At 35.9% G+C, this 22,420-nt stretch overlaps 1 long non-coding RNA gene across 8 annotated transcripts in view; it reads left to right on the forward strand.

Moving 5' to 3' along the window:
- The window catches only part of LOC146403381 (uncharacterized), a 479,111-nt gene that overhangs the window by 334,117 nt on the left and 122,574 nt on the right, over positions 1 to 22,420 (forward strand). For 6 of the 8 annotated variants that reach the window (XR_014803744.1, XR_014803743.1, XR_014803746.1 and 3 more), the window contains one exon: positions 11,101 to 13,639. This is a non-coding gene — a long non-coding RNA (uncharacterized LOC146403381). Of the gene's footprint in view, positions 1 to 11,100; positions 13,640 to 22,420 lie in introns of those variants that run through there. The other 2 variants (XR_014803745.1, XR_014803751.1) reach the window with 1 other exon arrangement.

Below are 22,420 nucleotides of genomic sequence, written 5' to 3' on the forward strand. Positions count from 1 at the left end.
CATTTGGTGGGCTGAGTTTACAGATGCTAAATGCCCTGCCCTGTGCTTGATGGTCAGAACAAAGAGGAGTTGGCCACCCAGAATGCTAGTAAGCAGCTCTCTTGGGCAATACTGAATCCATTAAAAACCTAAGTCACAGAATATCCCACTTCTGCTCAAACCCCTCGAATGGCTGTTAATTTTTCTAAGAACAAAAGCCAACATCTTTACAATGTCATACAGGCCTTACACAGTCTGTCCTTTCCCCTGCCTCACTGACTTGATCTTATTTCCTACTGCTCTCTCATCACTCACTGCATTGCCACCACTCTGAAAAGACAGTCATGCCAGAGTGCTATTCCTGCTGCCTAAACATTTCTTTCTCCAATGTGCCTGTCCCACCCCCTCACCTCTTTATTCAAATGTCCTCTTAGTTACTCTGCTTAAAATTGCAGATCCTCCTCTCAGATTCCGATCCACAAACTGTTTTGTCTCCAAAATACTTATCACCGTCTAACAAATTATGTTATATTCTTGTCAGATTATGAGCTACATAAGAGATTTTAGTCAGCCTTGTTCTGTTACTATCACATTGCTCAGAATAATATCTAGCATATAGTAAGTGCTCAATAAGTGGTTTTTGAATGAGTGAATTTAAACTCATAACAACCTTGGGCAATATTGCATTAAAGAACTGGACATTTAAAAGCCGAGAAGCTAGTAGATTTGTTGAGACACATAACATAGTAAAAGAGGGGAATTTGTTCCTGTTCTTTTTTTTTTTTTTTTTTTTTTTTTTTTTTTTTTTTAGAATTTGAGCCGAGTTTTTTTTTTTTTTTTTTTTTTTTTGTCTTTTGTCTTTTGTCTTTTTGGTGGTTGTTGTTGTTATTGTTGCTATTTCTTGGGCCGCTCCCGCGGCATATGGAGGTTCCCAGGCTAGGGGTCGAATCGGAGCTGTAGCCACCGGCCTACGCCAGAGCCACAGCAACGCGGGATCCGAGCCGCGTCTGCAATCTACACCACAGCTTACGGCAACGCCGGATCGTTAACCCACTGAGCAAGGGCAGGGACCGAACCCGCAACCTCATGGTTCCTAGTCGGATTCGTTAACCACTGCGCCACGACGGGAACTCCTGTTCCTGTTCTTATAAGTACATTTATTTATTCATCTGCTAAGTATTTATTAAACTCCTATTTAAATCAGGCACTGTTCTAGGTACTAAAGGTAAAGCAATGAACAAAATAGGCAAGGTCATAAAACAAACTAGTTTTAGAGGTGCTAAGTGGTGTGCAAGAAATAGAAGGAGGAAGAGATAGTGAGAGATGGTAGGAGGAGAGGCCTCCAATTCTTGTATTTTTCCCACTGTGACCTGACAAGTTCATTTTCATATTAGTAACAATGACTTTAGTTGATACATTTGTGAACACTTGAAAATGAAACAAAATGGGGAAATGACACTTAGACCAGTACCTTTTGAAGTGGTCTATGTGATCTATTGGAAAGAAAATAGATTTTTTTTTTTTTAAATTGAAGTATAGTTGATTTACAATATTGTGTTAGTTTCAGGTATGAAGAACAGTGATTCAGTACTTTTACAGATTATATTCCATTACAAGTTATTACAAGATAATGCCTATAATTTTCTGTGTTATATTCTTGTTGCTTATCTATTTTATACATAATAGTTTGTTTCTGTTAATTCCATACCCCTATTTTGTCCCTCCCCACTTCCTTCCCCAATTTGGTAACCCAAAATTTGTCTTCTATGTCTGTGAGTTAGTTTGTGTTTGGCATCTATTTTTAAAATGTTTTTTGAGGAACCTCCAGACTGTTCTCCACAGTGCTTGCACCAATTTACATTCCTACCACCAGTATACAAGGGTTCCCTTTTCTCCACATCCTGTCCAAAATTTATTTTAGACTTTTTAAAAATGATTTTTATTTTTCTTTATTTTTTAAATGATTTTTGTTATTTGTAGACTTTTTGGTGGTAGCCATTTTAATAGGTTTGATGTGATATCTCATTGTTTTTTTTTAATTTTTTTTTTTTTAGAAATTTATTTTATTTATTTATTTATTTTTTGTCTTTTTGCTATTTCTTGGGCCGCTCCCGCAGCATGTGGAGGTTCCCAGGCTAGGGGTCTAATCGGAGCTGTAGCCACCGGCCTACGCCAGAGCCACAGCAACGCGGGATCTGAGCCGCGTCTGCAACCTACACCACAGCGAGCCGCGTCTGCAACCTACAGCACAGCTCACGGCAACGCCATATCGTTAACCCACTGAGCAAGGGCAGGGACGGAACCCGCAACCTCATGGTTCCTAGTCGGATTCGTTAACCACTGCGCCACGCGGGAACTCCTGATATCTCATTGTTGATGTCATGCAGTCTTGGGTTCAAATCCCAGTTCTGCCTCATGCTGACCACATGGCCATGGGCAACTATATTCAATTCCACATCCTCATTTGTTATGTGTTAATAATGAATACTTCATAGGGTGATTGTGAAGTAAAGGGCTGGTGGAGATAAGGTGTCTAATGCACAATAAGTCAGTATGTGGTTTTTAAGAAGACTTTTGGCTGCTACATAGGAAACGGACCTGGATGGGGTGCCCCACTGGGCATCTGAATGCTGAGAAGAAAGATGGGGTTATTGTGAGAGCACTAGGTGCCAACTCAGAATCTCTGCAAAACTGTTTTGAGGAGTTCCCATTGTGGCTAAGTGGTTAACGAATCCGACTAGGAACCATGAGGTTGCAGATTCGATCCGTGGCCTCACTCGGTGGGTTAAGGATCCGGTGTTGTCATGAGCTGTGGTATAGGTCGCAGACGCGGCTCGGATCCCGAGTTGCTGTGGCTCTGGTGTAGGCTGGCAGCTATAGCTCCGATTCAACCTCTAGCCTGGGAGCCTCCATATGCCTCGGGAGCAGCCCAAGAAAATAGCAAAAAACAAAAAAACAAACAAACAAAAAACTGTTTTGAACAGCAACATACAATTTGAATAAAAGTTTGCTATTCTATTTAATTACCTTTTTGTTATTATTAAAGTTATATAATTCATTGGAGAAGTATTTAGAAAATGTAGATTAGCAAAAGAGAAAAAAAATTCTAATTTTAAAATTGGCATTTTGGCATTTATCCTTTGAGTCATTTTTGTATCGTGTGTGTGTGTATGTAGCATTGGTCATATAAATTACTATATTCTGCAAATTAACCAAAATTAATCTTTTAGAATATTAATATTTGGGGACAAAAATTCACTTTTGGGAACTTTGGGTACTGGAATCACAGAAATGTGTATTTGAATCTGGCCTCTGCTAACTACTAAGCCTCGTTTCCTTAGCAGATAAGTAGGAAAGTGATCTGTAGTTTATTTAACCAATGTCCTGTTGTTAGCCATTTGGACTCCTTCCTTTTTTATATTATCAATCATTTTTAGGTATAAATATATTTGTGCATAAACTTTTGTTTTTTGGAATTATTTCCTCAGGATGTGTTTCCCAGAAATGAAATTTACATATGAGCATGGGTTAGATTGCTAATATAGATGATCCATATATTCTTTCAAAAAAAATTGAGCCACTTTTAAATTTGCTAGCCACATATGAAGGGCCCCACTTTACTAGTATGGGGTATATAATAAAAACTTGAGCTCTCTTGACATAACCCATAAGTGGATTCTTCCATATGTATGCTAAGTTACTACTTGTGAAGTGCAGAGTTCTTCAATATCCCTTGATGAGTTGGGAAAGGCTTCACTGAGAAGGTATAATGATGGAGTTGAGTGTTGAGGGAAGAGTAGGTAGAAGTATGGCAGAAGGTGGTCAAGTTATCTCCTGTGTAAAGTTTGAGACTAGAGCGAAGAGAATACCTAAGGACGGCAGCACTCAAAGTAGTCAAGGTAAGAGAAGAACAACACCAGTGTGGAGAAGGGCAAGAGCTATGGAAACAGAGAGGAAGGGATAGATTTTATAGATATTTTTGAGAGGTGAGGTAGGAATGATTCAATGGCCAATTGGATACAGCACGCAAGGGAGAGGACTCTGTTATTATCATGAGAACTTATTGGTTAAAGAGGTCTAAATTTATAGAATTCATCCCTTTATTTATAATCTTCTGAGTTCAGTTAAATTAGAATATTTAAACTGCAGCCAACAAAGGCTATCCCTGTTCACTTAGTAGATATAAGTGGGCAATTATTATATTGTCTTTCAGCATGCCTTACTACTCCTTTCTTTTAGAAAGAGCACCACTCCCCATACATACATACATACATACATACATACATATATACATACATACATACATATATACTCTTTCTTTTGGGAGAACTGTTTCCTCATTGTCTTCCCACCACAAAGACACATGATACAGTCTTGACCAGTCAAAAAGCTTCATTCTGCTAGCCGTTTTGAAAGGTAGAAAGAAAAAGCCCCAGTTTTCCCAGTATGCATACAAAAATATTTTTCTCATGACACTTCACCTCTTAGTAAATGGTAGTGAAAATTTAATTAAAATACCTCTACTAGTTGGTGTGACATGAAAGATTATAATAAGAGTAATAAGACTATATCAAACATTCGTTGGGTACATACAGTGTTACTCAGTGGTACTTAATGGATCAGATACTTGGGCACTAACTTGTTTAATTCTATCAATCACCCAGTAAGTCCTGTGTGATTATAACTCCCATTTAACAGATGATGAAATGGAAGGATCAAGACTTAAGGTAACTTTCCAGTGGTCATGCATATGTGCTGGAACAGGGATGGCCAGAATTAACAAATTCTTGATAGAGGAAATGTGGCATTTTTATTCATTATCATAAGAAACAGTACCAACAAGTAAGCATCTCTTCTATATTTAATTTTTATAACATTATAATCTTCTATATTAAACTTGCAACTACTCAGAGTGTCCTTGAAACAAAATTGAGATTATTGTCTATTTTTTACTTGATATTATCTAATTAGCTTGATAATCAACTATATAAATGCTATTTCTATTTGGTGGTGATGCAGTATTATGTATATCTGGTATGAATCACCTATTTTATCACTGTAACTTTCTACTATATAATTTTTCACCTTATTTAATTGATTAATATATATTATAATGTCTACTGTACTATTAATTCCTAAAATGCAGAATCCATATCTGATTAATCTTAGCTTTCAGCGTTGGCAGAAAAAAAGAAATTTACATTTATTACTGGGTTTTGTAACATTTATTAACTCACTTAATTTTCACTTTACAATTGAGGAAACTAAGGTTCAGAAAAATCTTGCTGCCTGTAAGTCAAGACCTGAACTCAAATTCAAGTCTAAATGATCTCAAATCACATGTTCATTTTATGTCTCCATTCTGCCTTATTAGATATACAATATCTTATGATAAGTACTCTGTAACTGTTGTATAAATAAATAGATGAATGGATAGATAGTTTCTATTCAGCGCATCCCTAGCTTGACTCCAAGCAATGTGTGTGTGCAATTTAGAGAAAGGCACAGACCTTATTTAAATTTCAGTAGCAGAAAATATACTTGAATAGTCAAATGTGTTAAATTACAAAGTTTAGACATTGTAGGTTGCATAACTGGAACTGATTGGGTTGCTTAATCATATAATTCTTACCATCATGAAATTGGATACATATAGTCCCATAGGATAATGTAGCTTCTGAATATTTCTTAAAATAAAAGTTTAAATAGATAGGTTTGGAAAATTTTATATGTCACTGAAATTTGATATTTTTGAAGTGTGTGTTTCCTCACATAGTTATCTAGTTTTGTTTGACAGCTAAAATATTCTTTTATAATAGTCATTCTCAGAGAATTTTAAAATCACTACGGTGTCTATATGACTTAACAGTTTTTAGCAAATTGATTTCTGTACTATCTCCATACTTTGAATTAAAAAAAAATTTTCCCTACACTATCAGCCTTGAAAAAGTGACAGTTATACTTGGATTATATTATAATACTTGATTTCTGTTGAAAGACTAATCTCTGAAAACTAAAAGTGGAACATCGTCCTATTATTTTAGTATTAGTATTCAGTCTTGGTATGCTATTAATGTTATCTGTCAAGAAATAACCTATCAAAATATAAATTTTCTTTTGTATTATATTAACATGGTTAGATTTTTTTCAATAGAGATATGGGTACTTTTCCATTTTAAAAATGGGAATAATGTGTTAATGTGTCTTTGTTTTAATCTCTGTAATTTTTTAAAAACGGCTTTATTGAGTTATCATTTATATACTATATAATTCATTCATTCAAAGTACAATTCAGTGTTTGTTTTGTTTTTTAGTAAATTCAAGGAATTTATCAATATCACCACAATATAATTTTAGAACATTTTCACCTGACAAAAACTATATATTCATTAATAGTCATTCCTCATTATCCTATAAGACTCCTTGCCCTATAACTCTTAAGTAACCACTAAACTAGTCTATGTCTCTATGATTTACCTATTCTGGACATTTTTTATAAATGGAATTATACAATATATGATATTTTGTTACTAGCTTCTTTCATTTGGTGTATTTTCAAGTTTCCTCTATGTTGTAGCATGTACTCCATTCCTTTTTATGGCTCAGTAAGATGACTGTATTATATATATCCATGTATTAGAGTATGGATTTAGCACATTTTGTCTATCCATTTGTCAGTTGTTGTACACTTAGATTGTTGCCACATTTTGGCTGTTATAAGTAGTGCCTTTATGAAACATGGGGCAGTAGTTTTTGTATGGACATGTGTTTCATTTCTCCTGTGTATGTAAATAAGGGTGGAATTGCTGGGTCATATGATAACTCTATATGTAACCTTGAAGGAATTGCCAAAGTATTTTCCAAAGCACCTGCAGAATTTCACATCCCTACTAATGATGTACAAGGGTTCCAATTTCTTTGCATCCTGATTTTTTTTTTTTTGTCTTTTTGTCTTTTTGCCTTTTCTAGGGCTGCTCCCATGGCATATGGAGGTTCCCAGGCTAGGGGTCTAATCGGAGCTGTAGCCGCTGGCCTACACCACAGCCACAGCAACACGGGATCTGAGCCACATCTGCGACCTACACCACAGATCACGGCAACGCCAGATACTTAACCCACTGAGCGAGGCCAGGGATTGAACCCGCAACCTCATGGTTCCTAGTCGGATTCGTTAACCACTGAGCCATGACAAGAACCCCCATCCTGATTTTTTAATAGCCATCCTAGTGGATGTGAAGTGTATCATTGTGGTTTTGGCTTGCATTTACCTAATGGCTAATGTTGTCGAGTATATTTCAGGGGCTAGTTCGTCATTTTTATATCTTCTGTGGTAAAATGTCTATTCAGATTCTTTGCCTTTTTAAAATTATGTTGTTCGACTTTTTATTCTAGAGTCGTAAGAGTTCTTTATATATTCTGCATATAAGTCCTTTAATATATCTATGGTTTGCAAATATTTACTCCCATTCTGTAGATTGTCTTTTTCACTTGCTTTAAGAAAGTTTTTGTATTTTGATGTAATCCAATTTAATTTTTTTTCTTTTGTCACTTGCTTTATCTGTTGGTGTGTATTTGAGAAACCATTGCCAAATGAAAAGTTACAGCTATTTATGCTTTCTTATAAGACTTTTATACTTTTAGCTCTTATATTTAGTTGTATGATCCACTTTGAGTTAATTTTTCAATACAGTATTGAAGTAGGGGTCCATTTCCATTCTTTTGCATATGGATATTCAGTTGTCCCAGAACCACTTGTTGAGGACTCTTATGTTCCAGTACTAATTCACTGACATCACCTGGGTGTCCTGTGATTCACATCGGTCTTATGCTAACTATCTAGAGTTAGAGTCAGATCCTACAAAGTAAAGGGTGAGGTCCCTAACAGTAACACTACCCATACTCCAGAATGCAGCTGGGGTCCCCAGACCGTGGGGACTTCTGCCTGGCTGAATTTGCTACAGATTTGAGAGTTCCCAGGATAATGCTTCAAGTTCAGTGATGCACTAGAATTACTCACAGAACTCATGAAAGTACTTACTTACAATGACTGTTTCATTATAACGGATTCAAATGAACAGCCAGGTGGAGGAGTATATAGGACAAGCCTAGAAGGGTTTCGGTGCAAAAGTTTCTGTCTTTGTGGGGGCAGGGTGTACCACCCTCCCAGGATATTAATATGTTCACCAACCAGGAAGCCTTCTTAACCTTGTTGTTTAGAGTTTTTATTGATGCAGTTGTCTAGACATGATTGATTAAATCATTGGCCAGGTCATTTAACTCAATCTCTTAGCCCCTCTCTTCTCCCCAGAGCTTGGGGGTGGGGAAAAATGGGTATCAGAGTGGAGGGCAGGGATGTCTGAAAGTTTCAGCCTTCGAATCACCTGGTTACTTTTGTTGACAACCTCTCTCCCAGCTTGAACTTATCTAGAGAGAGGTTCTGCCTCAAGTTACCTCATAGCGTAACAAAGAAGTACCTATCATTCAGGGAATTCCAAGGGCTTTTGTAGCTCTGTGCCAAGAACCAAGGACAAAGACCAAATTTATTATTATTATTTTTTTGGTCCAGAGCATTGAATTGTCTTGGCAAGTGTGTCAAAAATCAATTGACCAGAGATGTCTGGGTTTTCTTGTCTATTCTCAATTCTATGCCCTTGATCTGTATTTGTATCCTTATGCCTGCACTACACTCTCTTAATTAGTGTAGCTTTGTCTTTATAGTTTTGAAGTTGTGTAGGACACATTACCCAACCTTTTTCTTTCTCAGGACTGTTTTAGCTATACTGGATCTCTTGCATTTCCATATGAATTTTAGGATCGGTTTGTCAGTTTTTACCAACCAGCCACTGAAATTTTGAAAGGGATTGTGTTGAATCTATAGATCAATTTGGGGAGTATTGTCATATTAAGTTTTCTGATCCATGAATATGGGATGTCTTTTCATCTATTTTAGATATTCTTTCATGTCTTTCAATGGTGTATTAGCTTTTAACGTACAAGTGTTTTATTTATTAAATTTATACTTACGTATTTTATTTTTTCGTACTGTTGTAAATAGAATTTTCTTAATTTTTAGAATGTTTGTCACTGGTATGTAGAAATCCAATTGATTTTATATATGATTGAGTATCCTGCAACCTTAGTGAACTTGTTCATTAGTTTTAATAGTTTTTTCAGCGAATTACTTAGGATTTTCTAAATAAATATAACATTGTCTCCAAACAGAAATAGTGTTACTTCTTCCTTTTTCAATCTGGGAGTGTTTTATTTCTTTTCTTTCCTAATAAACCTGGCTAAAACCTCCAGTATAATCTTGAATAGAAGTGATATGAGTGGATTCCCTTGTATTATTTCTGATCATAGTGAGTCTAAGTATACTTGTGTTTTTTTGTAGACATCCTTTATTAGGCTGAGGAAATTCCCTTTTGTTGCTAGTTTGTTGAATGTTTATATCAGGAAAGGGTGTTGGATGTTGTCAAATGCTTTTAAGCATCCATAGAGATGATTGTATGCTTTTGTCTTTTATTAGTATGGTATATTACATCATTTAATAGTTAGATGTTAAACCAACTTTGCATTCCTAGGATAAATCCTGCTTAGTCTTGATGTATAATTCCTCCCATAATTCCTTGATGTATAAATTCCTTTAATAGAACTTAGGTATCCCAGAAATCACCCCAAATTATTTTGGCCTTTAAAAGTGAAAAGTCTTATATAAACTAGTAATCAAAAGTTAGACAAGTAGCCTGGTCCCAGATCACCTCTAAATTGGCTGTAGCATAGAAGTGGTATTCTGTTACCCTCAAAGTATCATTTTTGAGGTCCCATTTTAAATATTGGCCACATAATCAGATTGGTGATATAGGTAACTCTACCATTTCATAAAAGTTATGTAATTTATGTTTTTACAGTTTTAATCATCATATTGCAAGATCACAAAAATCATTAATAAATGTTTAAACATTTGAAACTGTAGAACTTAATCATTTTGGGGCCAAAGCTTAAAAAGTTGAGAATAGATAATGAACCTCCCCCTTATAAAAATTATTCTACATCCGTAAATAAATAATAAAATCATGATAAAATTGTTGTATTATTGAAAATGTTTTGAATTTTTGGACTCATGACAAGACTATGAAACCATTGTACAGATCATGAAAATAAACTTTCAAAGAGGTTAAATTTCTAAAGACAGTAAAACTCTTTTGCCATGGGCCAATGAGTAAACCCTGGCCTTTATCATACTAGAGTCTGGCTTAGATAAAGTGACTGAGTATAAATACAATCTTTCTGTTTTTACTTTGCTGTTTTTGTTGTTTTAACCTACAAATTATCCAGTGAGTTTGTAAGCCCTTTGTCTTTTTTTTTTTTTTTTGGTCGCACCTGCGGCATTTGTAAATTCCCCAGCTGGGGATCAAATAGGAGCTGCAGCTGTGACTTATGCCACAATTGCAGAAATGCCAGATCCTTAACCCATTGTGCCACAGTGGTAACTCCTGTAAACCCTTTATTCTCGCACAACTTAGTATCCTAGTACCATATAGTACTGCTCTTTGATAAGTGCTAATTTATATTTAATAAATTTTAGTGCCCATCAGCATTTTAAACTACATAAAGTATTGTAGTTGTAAGTAGTTATACTTATGTTAAGTATATTTTAAGTTAGTCATCATGGACTATAAGAACAGTTAGAATTGTTTCTCTCAATAGAGCTGGGCCTGGGGTGACTCTAGGCTACATACACACAGTGCTTATGTCATCAAATTAATAATAAAAAGATTTTAAAAAGTGATTTAATTGATACAGCCTCAGCATAACGGTCTTATATTTTTTACATTTCAACTGTCAGTGTGACTTGATTGTCATTTATGAAAGTTTGTTTTTTGATTATTCATTTATTATTTATTCATCATCTATTGACTAGCATAGTCCTGTAAGTCTGACATTGTTAGGTAGGTATTATCTGGTCTAGAAACATTTATACAATGAAATTACTTAATTTTTCTTCCAGGGTTACATAGTAGAAACGTTGTTTAACTCTCTTTATAATGTTTAATTTTTTTAACCTGAGTATTTTGGAAGAGATCTGATTTCTCACTAAATACTTTTCTTTGTTTTCCTTAGCATTGCAAGAAATAGATAATATCAAGGACATCAGGAGTGGGAGAAATTGGAGACTCAAAAGGTCAGGACATTGCATTATGGCTTGCTGATCATTCTTTTGTCATTAATTCTGGAGTTCTTGATTTTTTTCAACTTGTTTATTTCTTGTCCGTGCTTACTTGGTGTGGTCTTCACTTTTGTAAATAATGGCTTGAGCCTTTATATAATAAGTCCAGCCTTTGGGCATTCTCTTTTTTAGGATTTGAAGATGAAAAAATAATTTCAAGAGCTTTTTAGGAATAGAAGAAAATTTCTTACCTAACAAGATACAATTTCTATCATTCTTTTTATTATATAAACTCTTCTGAAATGAAGACTTTTTGATGATATTTTCAGAATCAAAACTTTGAAACATAATAACATGTTATTAATTATATAATTATAATGGGCAAACACTTGGGTCATGAAAGTTAGGTTTCCTTTCTTCTCTCCTATATTCTCTGAGCACAGAGCACCTCTAAATATCTTGATACTCTTTAGAGTCAGTCTGTTTACTAACGCTAACCTTACCACTTAATGTTGACTACCATATATAAAATAAAGTTTTAAATGAAACAGATATTTTCTATGTAGACAGAAAATCCCAGTAGTCACAGGGTCTACTGTGAGCATTTTCCAACCATTGTGGAAGGTTTAGTGTAAGCCCCCTCCTCAGTAAGCCGGATGGAATCATCAAGGCCTTTGTAGCCCCGCCCCCTGTTGCCCTGTCACCATGAGTGACTGATCCCTTGTGTTTATCTCCTGCTTCAGGGAAGCCTTCCAGTTGTCTTAAACAGTGATTACAACACTAGCTGCTATTGCTTAGTTATTTGTAGAAGCTTGGGGATCCTCTCCCTCTGTTACCCCTCCAGTGTTAACCACTTCCACAACTCTCCAGCAGCTTAACTTAGCTCCTCCACACATCCAGGTCTCCTGGAGAGAAACTACCAGTGGCTTTTTCAAGTTCCATCACACAGGGAGATAAATGGCTTTGTCCTTCAGTCTGATCACATCTCTAACAGTGAAATGGCTTATTCAGAAAGGAGCCAAGCTTAAAATTTCTTCTGCCTGGATGCTTCAGGGATTTAGCTATTTTCTAGCATTATGGACTAGACAGGTTATTATTATTATGTATCCTGAGAGAACACTACCTTCCAGCTTAAAGGAAAGATAATTTCAAGTGTATCTTGATGCATCGCATATACTCAGGTCTCTCATTTAGCTCAATTAGGTAACAGTCCTGCAAAAATCTGTGTTTAGAATGATATGCCCAAGTAATTGGGTTTGTAAGTATGTCTGCACTGATTCTTGCAGAGTTGAAAACCACTTTAGGGTGATACTTTCATAAAGACTTTTCTGGTAGTAAACATTTCCCAACTTTCAGTTTATAAATATCATTGAACTAAACATTAAAGAACCAAATTGAAGCCAAACATGGTGAATTTTCTTGGCATCCATCTGTTAGGTATGTATTGACCTTAAATTGAGTACAGTTGTTGTTTGAGTTTTGCATGTTCGGAAGCAAAATCAAGAAAGAAGAGACAAACATCCCTTCGGTCCCTTGTGGTCTTGAGGGATACAAAGAGCCTCAATCCAATCCACCAATTTAATAAACCTAAATTGCCACCCACTGTCACATGAAATATTAGTAGCAGAGATAAATCTGTGTTTTTTGACAGCATGCAGTCCCACTTCATTATGAGCCTTACAAGTTATAGAACACAAACAGTTCTGCACACAATATTGTATGGGTATGTAAAAATACCACCATCATTTGCCATCTTCACCGATTTATATTTTGATAAAGACTACAGTTGATAGTAATATTTCACTTTGAATTGTAGTGATATTCAAAGAACTCAAGAATGTTAAGTGTTGTTTTTTGTTAGTTAGTTTTCATATTGTTGCTTCTCTGGAGAAGTTTCCTATTCAGCTGTATGAAATGAAAGGATGATCATTCATTCATTCATACAACAGAAGTTCCTACTGGCCTGGAGCTTTTATTCTAGTGGAGGAAAACGTCAAATGAAGATTTTAATATATATGTTAATGGGACTACATACTAAGGAGATAATAAAGCAGAGTGAATAGAGAACAATGGGAAATGATATTAAATACCATGTCTTGGGAATGATATTTCTGACAGAGAGTGGAGCACAGACCTGAATGGAGTGGAAGAGGGAACCGTTTAGATTTATGGGCAAAGAGAGGTACATTCAATATTTAGTTAGAACAAGTAGAAGGGGTGTGCTTGATATGTTGAAGGAACATCAAGAAGGGCATTGTGGCCAGAAGAGAGTAAAGCATGGACAAGTTAGAGATGAGAAAGGGGAGGATGTCCATCATATAGAGCCTGGTCACCAGGGTAGACCTTGTCTGTTATTCTGAGAGAAATGGGAGTCATTAAAGGGATTTTAGCCAGTAAAGGGCATGGTGTAGCTCGTGTGTTTTAAAACTCACTTGCTGTGCAGTAGAAAATTGACAGAACACTGTAAATCAGCTATGATGGAAAAAATAAAAATCATTATTAAAAAAACTCATTTGGACTTATAGGTTGGGTAAAACTTTAAAACTTTTTCTTTATACATGGAATATAAATTATGAATAAAAATAGACTTAAAATATTAGAGCAACATTATCTAATTAAGATTTTGGCTGATGATTGTGTTCAAGGAGCTAATGTTAAAATAAAACAACTATCATTTTTCAGTTTTTATGTCCATAATTTGCAGAATTATTTTGATTTTGAATCATGTTCTCTGGTTTTGTATAATAACTTCTAGTTTCATAATAGGCACATTAATGACAAGGACATGTCGTGTTTAGAAATATCTGTGTCTGATTAGTTGCTTTGCGTAGCTGAATTTCCCATTTGTTTGTCATTTATAATTTCCACCCAAAGTATGTGGCCTTGTATAAGTCCACAAACAAGACATGAACTTTATCTTCTAGTGGTAAGGGAGAATGTTTGAAAATTATGTTATGGTTTGTTATGTTGATCACATGACCCATGAGACTATTTATGAGAAGGAAATGTGGAATTTTTTTTTTTTTTTTTTAAACAGCTTTGTAGGACTCAGAGGGCATGATTTCTGGAACTAGCTCTGAAACTTACCAGCTAGGTGACTTGGGGTCTTTAAGCTAGGTTTGCTGCTAAATGACCAACTCTGCTTCTCCCATAAAGAGAAATGCACAGGATGTTTCTGTTATCTCTGCAGCTCCTTTACGTTTGTTAAACCAGTGGGTGTGGTACCTAAATAAAAATTGGTTGTAGGAGTCACCTGTCACCTATATTAAAAGTGACTTTTTTTTTTCTTTTTTTAAGCATGTGTGTCCTTTCAGGTCCGCAGCATATGGAAGTTTCCACGCTAGAGCTGCCAGCCAAAGCCACAGCCACAGCCATGCCAGATCTGAGCCACGTCTGTGAGCTGCACCATGGCTCATAGCAACTCTGGATCCTTAACCCATGGAACTAGGCCAGGGATCAAACCTGGGTCCTCATGGATACTAGTTGGATTCATTATCTCTGAGTCATAAGGGAAACTCCAGAAGTGACCATATTTGATATAAAGGAAAAAAAAAAAAAACAGGGAATGCTCTTTTTAATAATAAAAAAGAGAAAAGTGTTCATATTTATTTTCATAAAAATTATCAAGATAGAGAAGGTAGTATTGATATTTGGAAGGAAGGACTGTTTCTTAAAATTATCACAAGGTGATCATTTTATTTTTTTAGCATCCTTTTTTAAAATATAATGATTTTTATTTTTTTCCATTATAGCTGGAAAAATTGACAGTGTTCTCTAAATTTTCTTCTGTACAGCATGGTGACCCAGTTACGCATACATGCATACATTCTTTTTTCTACATTATCAGGCTCCATCATAAGTGACTAGACATAGTTCCCAGTGCTACACAGCAGGATGTCATTGTTCATCCATTTCAAAGGCAATAGTCTGCATCTGTTAACCCCAAGCTCCTAATCCATCCCACTGCCTCCCCCACCCCCTTGGCAACCACAAGTCTATTTTCCAAGTCCATGATTTTCTTTTCTTTGAAAAGGTTCATTTGTGCCCTATATTAGATTTCAGATATAAGTGATATCATATTGTATTTGTCTTTCTCTTTCTGACTTACTCCACTCAGTATGAGAGTCTCTAGTTCCATCCATGTTGCTGCAAATGGCATTATTTTGTTTTTTTTTATGGCTGAGTAGTATTCCACATATATATATGGTATATATATATATACCACATCTTCCTAAACCAGTCATCTGTTGATGGACATCTTTGGGTTGTTGCCATGTCTTGGCTATTGTGAATAGAGCTACAATGAACATGCAGGTGCATGTGTCTTTTTCAAGGAAGGTTTTTACTGGATATATGCCGAAGAGTGGGATTGCTGGGTCATATGGTAGTTCTATGTATAGTTTTATAAGGTACCTCCACACTGTCCTCCATAGTGGTTGTACTAGCTTATATTCCCACCAACATTGCAGGAAGGTTCCCTCTTCTCCACACCCTCTCTAGCATTTGTTATTTGTGGACTTATTAATAATGGCCATTCTGAGTGGTGTGAGGTGGTATCTCGTGGTAGTTTTGATTTGAATTTCTCTAATAATCAGTGATGTTGAGTATTTTTGCATGTGCTTCTTGGACATCTGTATATCTTCCTTGGAGAAATATCTATTCAGGTCTTTTGCCCATTTTTCCATTGGGTTGTTGGCTTTTTTGCTGTTAAGTTGTATAAGTTGTTTGTGTATTTTAGAAATTAAGCCCTTGTCAGTTGCATCATTTGACACTATTTTCACCCATTCTGTAAGTTGTCTTTTTGTTTTCTTTTTGGTTTCCTTTGCTATGCAAAGGCTTGTCAGTTGGATCAGGTCCCATTGATTTATTTTTGCTTTTATTTCTATTGTTTTGGGAGATTGACCTGAGAAGATATTTGTAAGGTTGATGTCAGAGAATGTTTTGCCTGTGTTCTCTTCCAGGAGTTTGATGATGTCTTGTCTTATATTTAAGTCTTTAAGCCATTTTGAGTTTATTTCTATGCATGGTGTGAGGGTGTGTTCTAGTTTCATTGATTTGAATGCAGTCATCCAGGTTTCCCAGTAATACTTGATGAAAAGATTGTCTTTTTCCCATTTTATGTTCTCGCCTCCTTTGTCAAAGATAAATTGACCATAGGTGTCTGGGTTTATTTCTGGGTTCTCTGTTCTTTTCCATTGGTCTGTCTGTCTGTTTTAGTACCAGTACCACACTGTCTTGATGACTGTGGCTTTGTAATATTGCCTGAAGTCTGGAACAGTTATGCCTCCTGCTTGGTTTTTGTTCCTTGGAATTGCTTTGGCAATTCTGGGTCTTTTGTGGTTCCATATAAATTTTGGGCTGGTTTGTTCTAGTTCTGTGAAAAATGTCATGGGTAATTTGATAGGGATTGCACTGAATCTGTAGATTGCTTTGGGTAGTATGGCCATTTTTACAATGTTAATTTTTCAACCCAGGAGCATGGAATATCTTTCCATTTCTTTCCATTTTCTTTAATTTCCTTGATTAATGTTTTATAGTTCTTAGCATATAAGTCTTTTACCTCCTTGGTCAGGTGTATTTCCAGGTATTTAATTTTTTGGGGTGCAATTTTAAAAGGTATTGTATTTTTGTATTCCTTTTCTGATATTTCATTGTTAGTATACAGAAATGCAACTGATTTCTGAATGTTAATCTTATATCCTGCTACTTTGGTAAATTTGTTGATCAGTTCAAGTAGTTTTTGGGTTGAGTCCTTAGGGTTTTCTATCATGTCATCTGCATACAATGACAGTTTTACCTCTTCTCTTCCTATTTGGATGCCTTTGATTTCTTTTGTTTGTCTGATTTCTGTGGCTAGGACTTCCAATACTATGTTGAATAACAGTGGTGAGAGTGGGCATCCTTGTCTTGTTCCAGATTTTAGTGGGAAGGCTTTCAGCTATTCTCCATTGAGTATTATATTTGCTATGGGTTTGTCATAAAAGGCTTTTATTATGTTCCCTCTATATCCACTTTGGTAAGAGTTTCGATCATGAATGGATGTTGGACTTTGCCATATGCTATTTGTCAAATAGTGTATATTTAAGGTCCTGGTGTCTTAAGTGTCTTTTTCAGCTTGGGTAGGTTTGGATACAGCACAGGGTATACAGAAATGGGATAGTGACTGTAAAGATATGATGGACTCTGTATGACATAAAGTGATTTTACAATTCATAGTCTGCAAAAAAGGACTTTGAATCTCATGCTAGGATTAGACCTAGTTCAGTAGGACTTGGGGAAGGGAGCCAATTTTTTTTTTTTTTTTTTTTTTTTTTTTTAGGGAATGTTGCTGTAGTAATTAGGTCACATGCCATCCAAATCTCAGACTCTGGAATCATGCCATCCAAGTCTGGCTATGTCCCTTCTTCCTCAATTTGTCCCTTGGATTAATTAATTAATATGGTGGCACTATGAGGTTGATTGAGAGGGGAGGATCTACTGGTGAAGTTAGGACATCATTATAGTCATTAAGCAAGACCAGAATGGTAAAACTTGGGAGACAGATACCAGCACAGAAATTTGAAGATGCAGCTAGACCTCCTGGAGCAATAAGGGATGAATTTTAACCTTGAGTAATTGAAATAAAAGCCATGCAACTCACAGATCTAGGAAATCAGACTAAGTAGTTGTTTGTTTTTATTTATTTACTTATTTTTTATTGGTGGGGTACTTGAATTGTTTTGATGGTCTGTACATTGAAATGCTAATGATCTACTGAAGAAGCATTCCATGCAGAGATTCTGGAACCAGGCAGGGGAATTTAAGATGAAGCTTATAGGGGATTATAACAAAAGTTGCCTCCTTTAGTGGAAGAAGAACAGTCCAGGCTGAGTGAATACCCTCAAAGACCAGCAGTGTGAATGCCATGTGGAATTTTGGAGACAGCCAAATGGGATAGTTGAAATAGAAGAAACTCTGAAGTTTGAATTGTAGTTTTGCTGCTTGATAAGCTATGTGGCTTTGGTTTACTTATTCATTTTTTTTACCTTTAATTTCTGCACAAATCCTGCCTGAATTGTTTGCAAATAGCAAACACTAAGTGTAGATTCAGTTGGCTCACTAGAATATAATCATTACTGGATTATGGAATTTTTTGAAGTATTGAAAATTGTATAGGGATTCCTTCATTCATTGGTTTATTCATTCATCCATCTATTCTTACTAAGTCTTAACTCATGGCAGGCAATCTTTTAATTATATTGCCTGATTTTTTCCTCCATCCATTCTTGACTAGAATTTTCACTAGTTTAACTTAGTATATTATTGCCATTAGTTATAGGTGAAATACCGATTGACTTAGATCTTGTCCATCTATGGAATCATGCCATCCCAATCTCAGACTATGTCTCCTCTTCCTCAAGTTGGTTGGAGGAAGTGACGGAGAATTTTACTTTTACATTTATCATAACAGGAAATGCATTTGTTATGCTGATTCCCTTTAGATGATTATAGTAAAATACTTAACTCATGAATGATTTAAATCATCCTCCTTAACAGTGTTAAACATGCTGATGTTACAGTGATCTGACAAACAGCTATTATCATATGACTCCTGAGAAGTTTTTGAACAGAAGTGCTTGTTAGAAGAGGGGAGCCCCATCCCCGAATGCTGAATGAGTGCTTGCCTGGGGTGTCCCCAGGAACAGGAGCTGACACAGGTGTTCAGCACAGTTGCTTACTGCCTCCCATCAAGAAGGATGGGGGGTTCTTAGCACTGCTGGTTTGTGGCACTCAGCATATTTGGCAAGCAGTCAGCCCTGCCTGTGGATTTCCCTGGGGAAAATAAAAGCCACAGGGAAGTCATCAGTGTGACCTTCTGCTGGGTAGTTGGCACATGGCTGCACCACAGGAAGGCTCTCAGTTGTCATTTTCTGAACGTGTAGGTATCAGGTGCTGAGGGAGACTCCCATTCAAGGTGGGAAGTGGGGAATGAGAAAAACTATTGAGCAGAAGCTTACCAAATCATTCCCAGACGTGAAGCTTAACACCAGCTGATCTGCTGATAAAAGGGATTTTTTTGGGGGGAAGGGGGGTTCCTTTGGTTCTGTAAGCACAATTATAAGCTTTCCTATTTAAGCCTGACCCATCATATTGAAATGCTGTCACTAGTATCATTAGCAAGTAAAGTGTTGATAACATAGTCAAATGCACAGCAGAGTTCTGGCTCTTAAGTGTCTGGACTAACTCCCAATATTAGGAATAGGAGTCAAACTGCCATCACTTTTCCTGTGCTAACAGACGCCCTGCCATTAGCAGTCTGAAGGCAATTTTAATAAAATACATAGCCCTGCTGAGTTGGTCTCAAAAGATAAATAAGCAATGTAGAAAAGAAGCTTTTGTTTAAAAGTAATTATTTAAACTATGCATTACAGGTAATTTTCTTTTACCAGTAAGGCAAATGCTATCAGAATTTCAATAATGATTTGGTGGCACTTATCTAAATAATGTGATATTGTCATTTCAGAGACTTAGAGTTGCTTTATTTTCACTTATGTACAGAATGGGGGCAAATTGGATCCAGGTATCAAGTGCATGAGTTTTACAGTTTATGTTACTCTTTTTTTTGGGTGAACAGTGTTGTATTCTTGGACAGATTTATGGAAATGTAACAAGCTGGTGATAGAGTTCTGGGAACTGCAGACTTGACTTCCAAACACAGAACAGGAGGGCAAAGAACATCTTTTTATTTTTCCTTTGCTGTCAGAAAGGAAATCACATTTCATTTTTTTAAAAACTCTTTAAAGAGGATGCTTGTGCATAAACCACAGTCACAAGGGTGTAATAAATGTGTGCATGTATCAGAGGAGCCAAAGCTTTGTTTGCCAAAAGGTAAAAACCTCAGAAAGCTTTTTAAGAGTCTATTTGGAAACCATAAAAGTACCACCTTTCCTTTCCTTCTTAATAGTGACACACTGGCCTGAGATCCATAATACAGAACTAGCTCTATAGGCAAAGTAGGAACTTGCCATATAAGTGTGACCTATGGTGCATCAGGAAGACTTCTATTTTCAGGTGCCATCCAGGTGGAAGCAAGGCAGCACAAGCTTTGGAATGAGATAGACCTCAGTTCAAATCCTACTCAAACCATGATTTATCATTTTGGGCAAGTTATGTGTCGTCTCTACACCTTTGTTTTCTCATCTATAAGTTGGAAATAATTACAAAACAAACCTTGTCTGATTGTTCTGTGGATTAATGAGACAATGCATACAAAACATTTAGGATGGTGTCTGGCACAGATTGAACACATAGAAAATGTTTGTTTTTATATTAATGAACTTCTAACATACTTTTCTAGGAAGGTTACATATTAAATATTGTGCTGTGAGTTGAGATAAATATGTTGATCAATATATGGCTTCCACTTCAAAATAAAATGTCTAATGCAAGACATTTTAGCAGACAACTCACATACTCTGTGCTACTTGGTATGTGCTCTGTGCTATTGGTATGGTTCTTGTGGGCATAAAGGAGGCAGGGCTTAATCTTGGCCATGGAAAAAATAACTGTAAAATCTTGGTTTATTAAGCTTTCAGAGGGAAGATTCTAAGTTATATATTTCTACTCTGAGCTGTTGTGATCAAAACCAATGTATTTTTTTTCCAGGAATGTTTTTTCCTAGTTCCTTGTTCTTTCTGTTCTTCTTCTGTTATATTTGTATAAACCTTTTCTTTGATTGTTAGCACTATGGTTAGATGATATCTGCAGTCAGAGAGAAGAGGTTATCATAAAACAATCTTCAAATATTGCTCGGCATCTCTGCTAAAATGATCTGGGGGAAGAGTTGAAAAACAGGTTTTATTCTCATATATTACTAAATAGAATGAAAATTAGTGCAAGCCTTTTGGACAGGAATTAGGCAACATCTAAAAAATTGACATATACACACACCATTTGACCCAACAGTCCAATTTTTTAGGAATTTATCCTGAAGATGTATCTTCAACGATATGAGAATCACATGCCCAAGGTTAATCATTGTAGCATTGTTTGTAACTGTAAAATATTAAAAACTATCTAAATGCTCATGACAGGAGAATGGTTCAGTACATTGATGCATTATGGCATCTCCACAAAATGATGTACTGTGCAACTGTAAAACTAATGAACAGATATAAAGTAATATCTAGTCTATAGTGCTAAGTGAAAAAAAGGCAGAAAAATAATAACTAGGGATTTCCTGGTGGTTCAGTGAGTATGGATCCAGCATTGTCATTGTTTTGGTGAGAGTTTGATCCCTGGCTCTGGGAATTTCCGCAGGCTGTGGTCATGGACAAAAACAAAAATACACTTGTATCTGCTAATTGGGGCAAAACATTAAGGATAAGCCAAAAACTCGTGAAATTGATTGTTACCTGTAGAGGTTGGGCCCAGTGAATGGGTATAGAGAGAATGAAAATAAGGTAGAAGGGATGACAGGGAAGTGTGACACTTAGTTGAATACCTTTTTTTTTGGAATAGTTGTGATTTTTAGAATTGTGTTAATGTTTCACATACTCAAAAATAAATAATTAATTAAAATGAATTAGGGTGTTCAGGGAGCTTCACAGGAAAAACGAAAAATAACAAATTTAAGAAATTGTTTTCCTGTGAATTATAAGTGAAGGGGATAGGGGACAAAGAGATAATCTAAGAAACTTTGCCAAAGTTTTGACTTTATAGTGTAATATTTAATAAAAATGAACTATTGTATTTTCAGAAAATTTGGTTTTCACATCATATGGATTAATGCTTCTGTTTTTCATAAGGGTGAGAGTTAACATTTCTGGAACTGCTTTGAGTATATACTAGGATTGTGGACAATGAGAGCCACTCTCTTCACTTTTAAAAAAGTAATAATAAGGAGGGCTAGAATGAACCATATGGTGTTGAATTAGAATCACAGGTATCAGTAAAAAACTCATGGTGTGTGTTATACAGAAAGAGGTGTGAGTGTGTTTGTGTGTCCATTTATATATTCCCTAGCTCTCTCTGCTGAGAATGCCTAAAAGCAGTAACACTCACTACTGATGAGTACCCCTGGTACTTAGATCTTGGTTTCTAAATATCGTTCTCCAATAAAAGAAACCAGGAACCCTTGCAGAAATAGATGATTGTGGGACAAGAAGAGGAAAACTATGTGATGAGAAACTGGAATGTCTTGTGGTTCCAGAAAGTAAGAAATTACTAAAAAAAGGATAGAAACATATTGAAAGGTTGTTGGAGCCACTTCGAAGTGGCTTCCAATGGCCATAT

This window comes from Sus scrofa, chromosome 5, assembly GCF_054392235.1.
Source record: "Sus scrofa isolate SSC_HxYL_T2T_F1_AM1 chromosome 5, Sscrofa_HxYL_maternal_Yorkshire_Landrace_v2.0, whole genome shotgun sequence".
In the NCBI taxonomy this organism is placed as follows: domain Eukaryota; kingdom Metazoa; phylum Chordata; class Mammalia; order Artiodactyla; family Suidae; genus Sus; species Sus scrofa.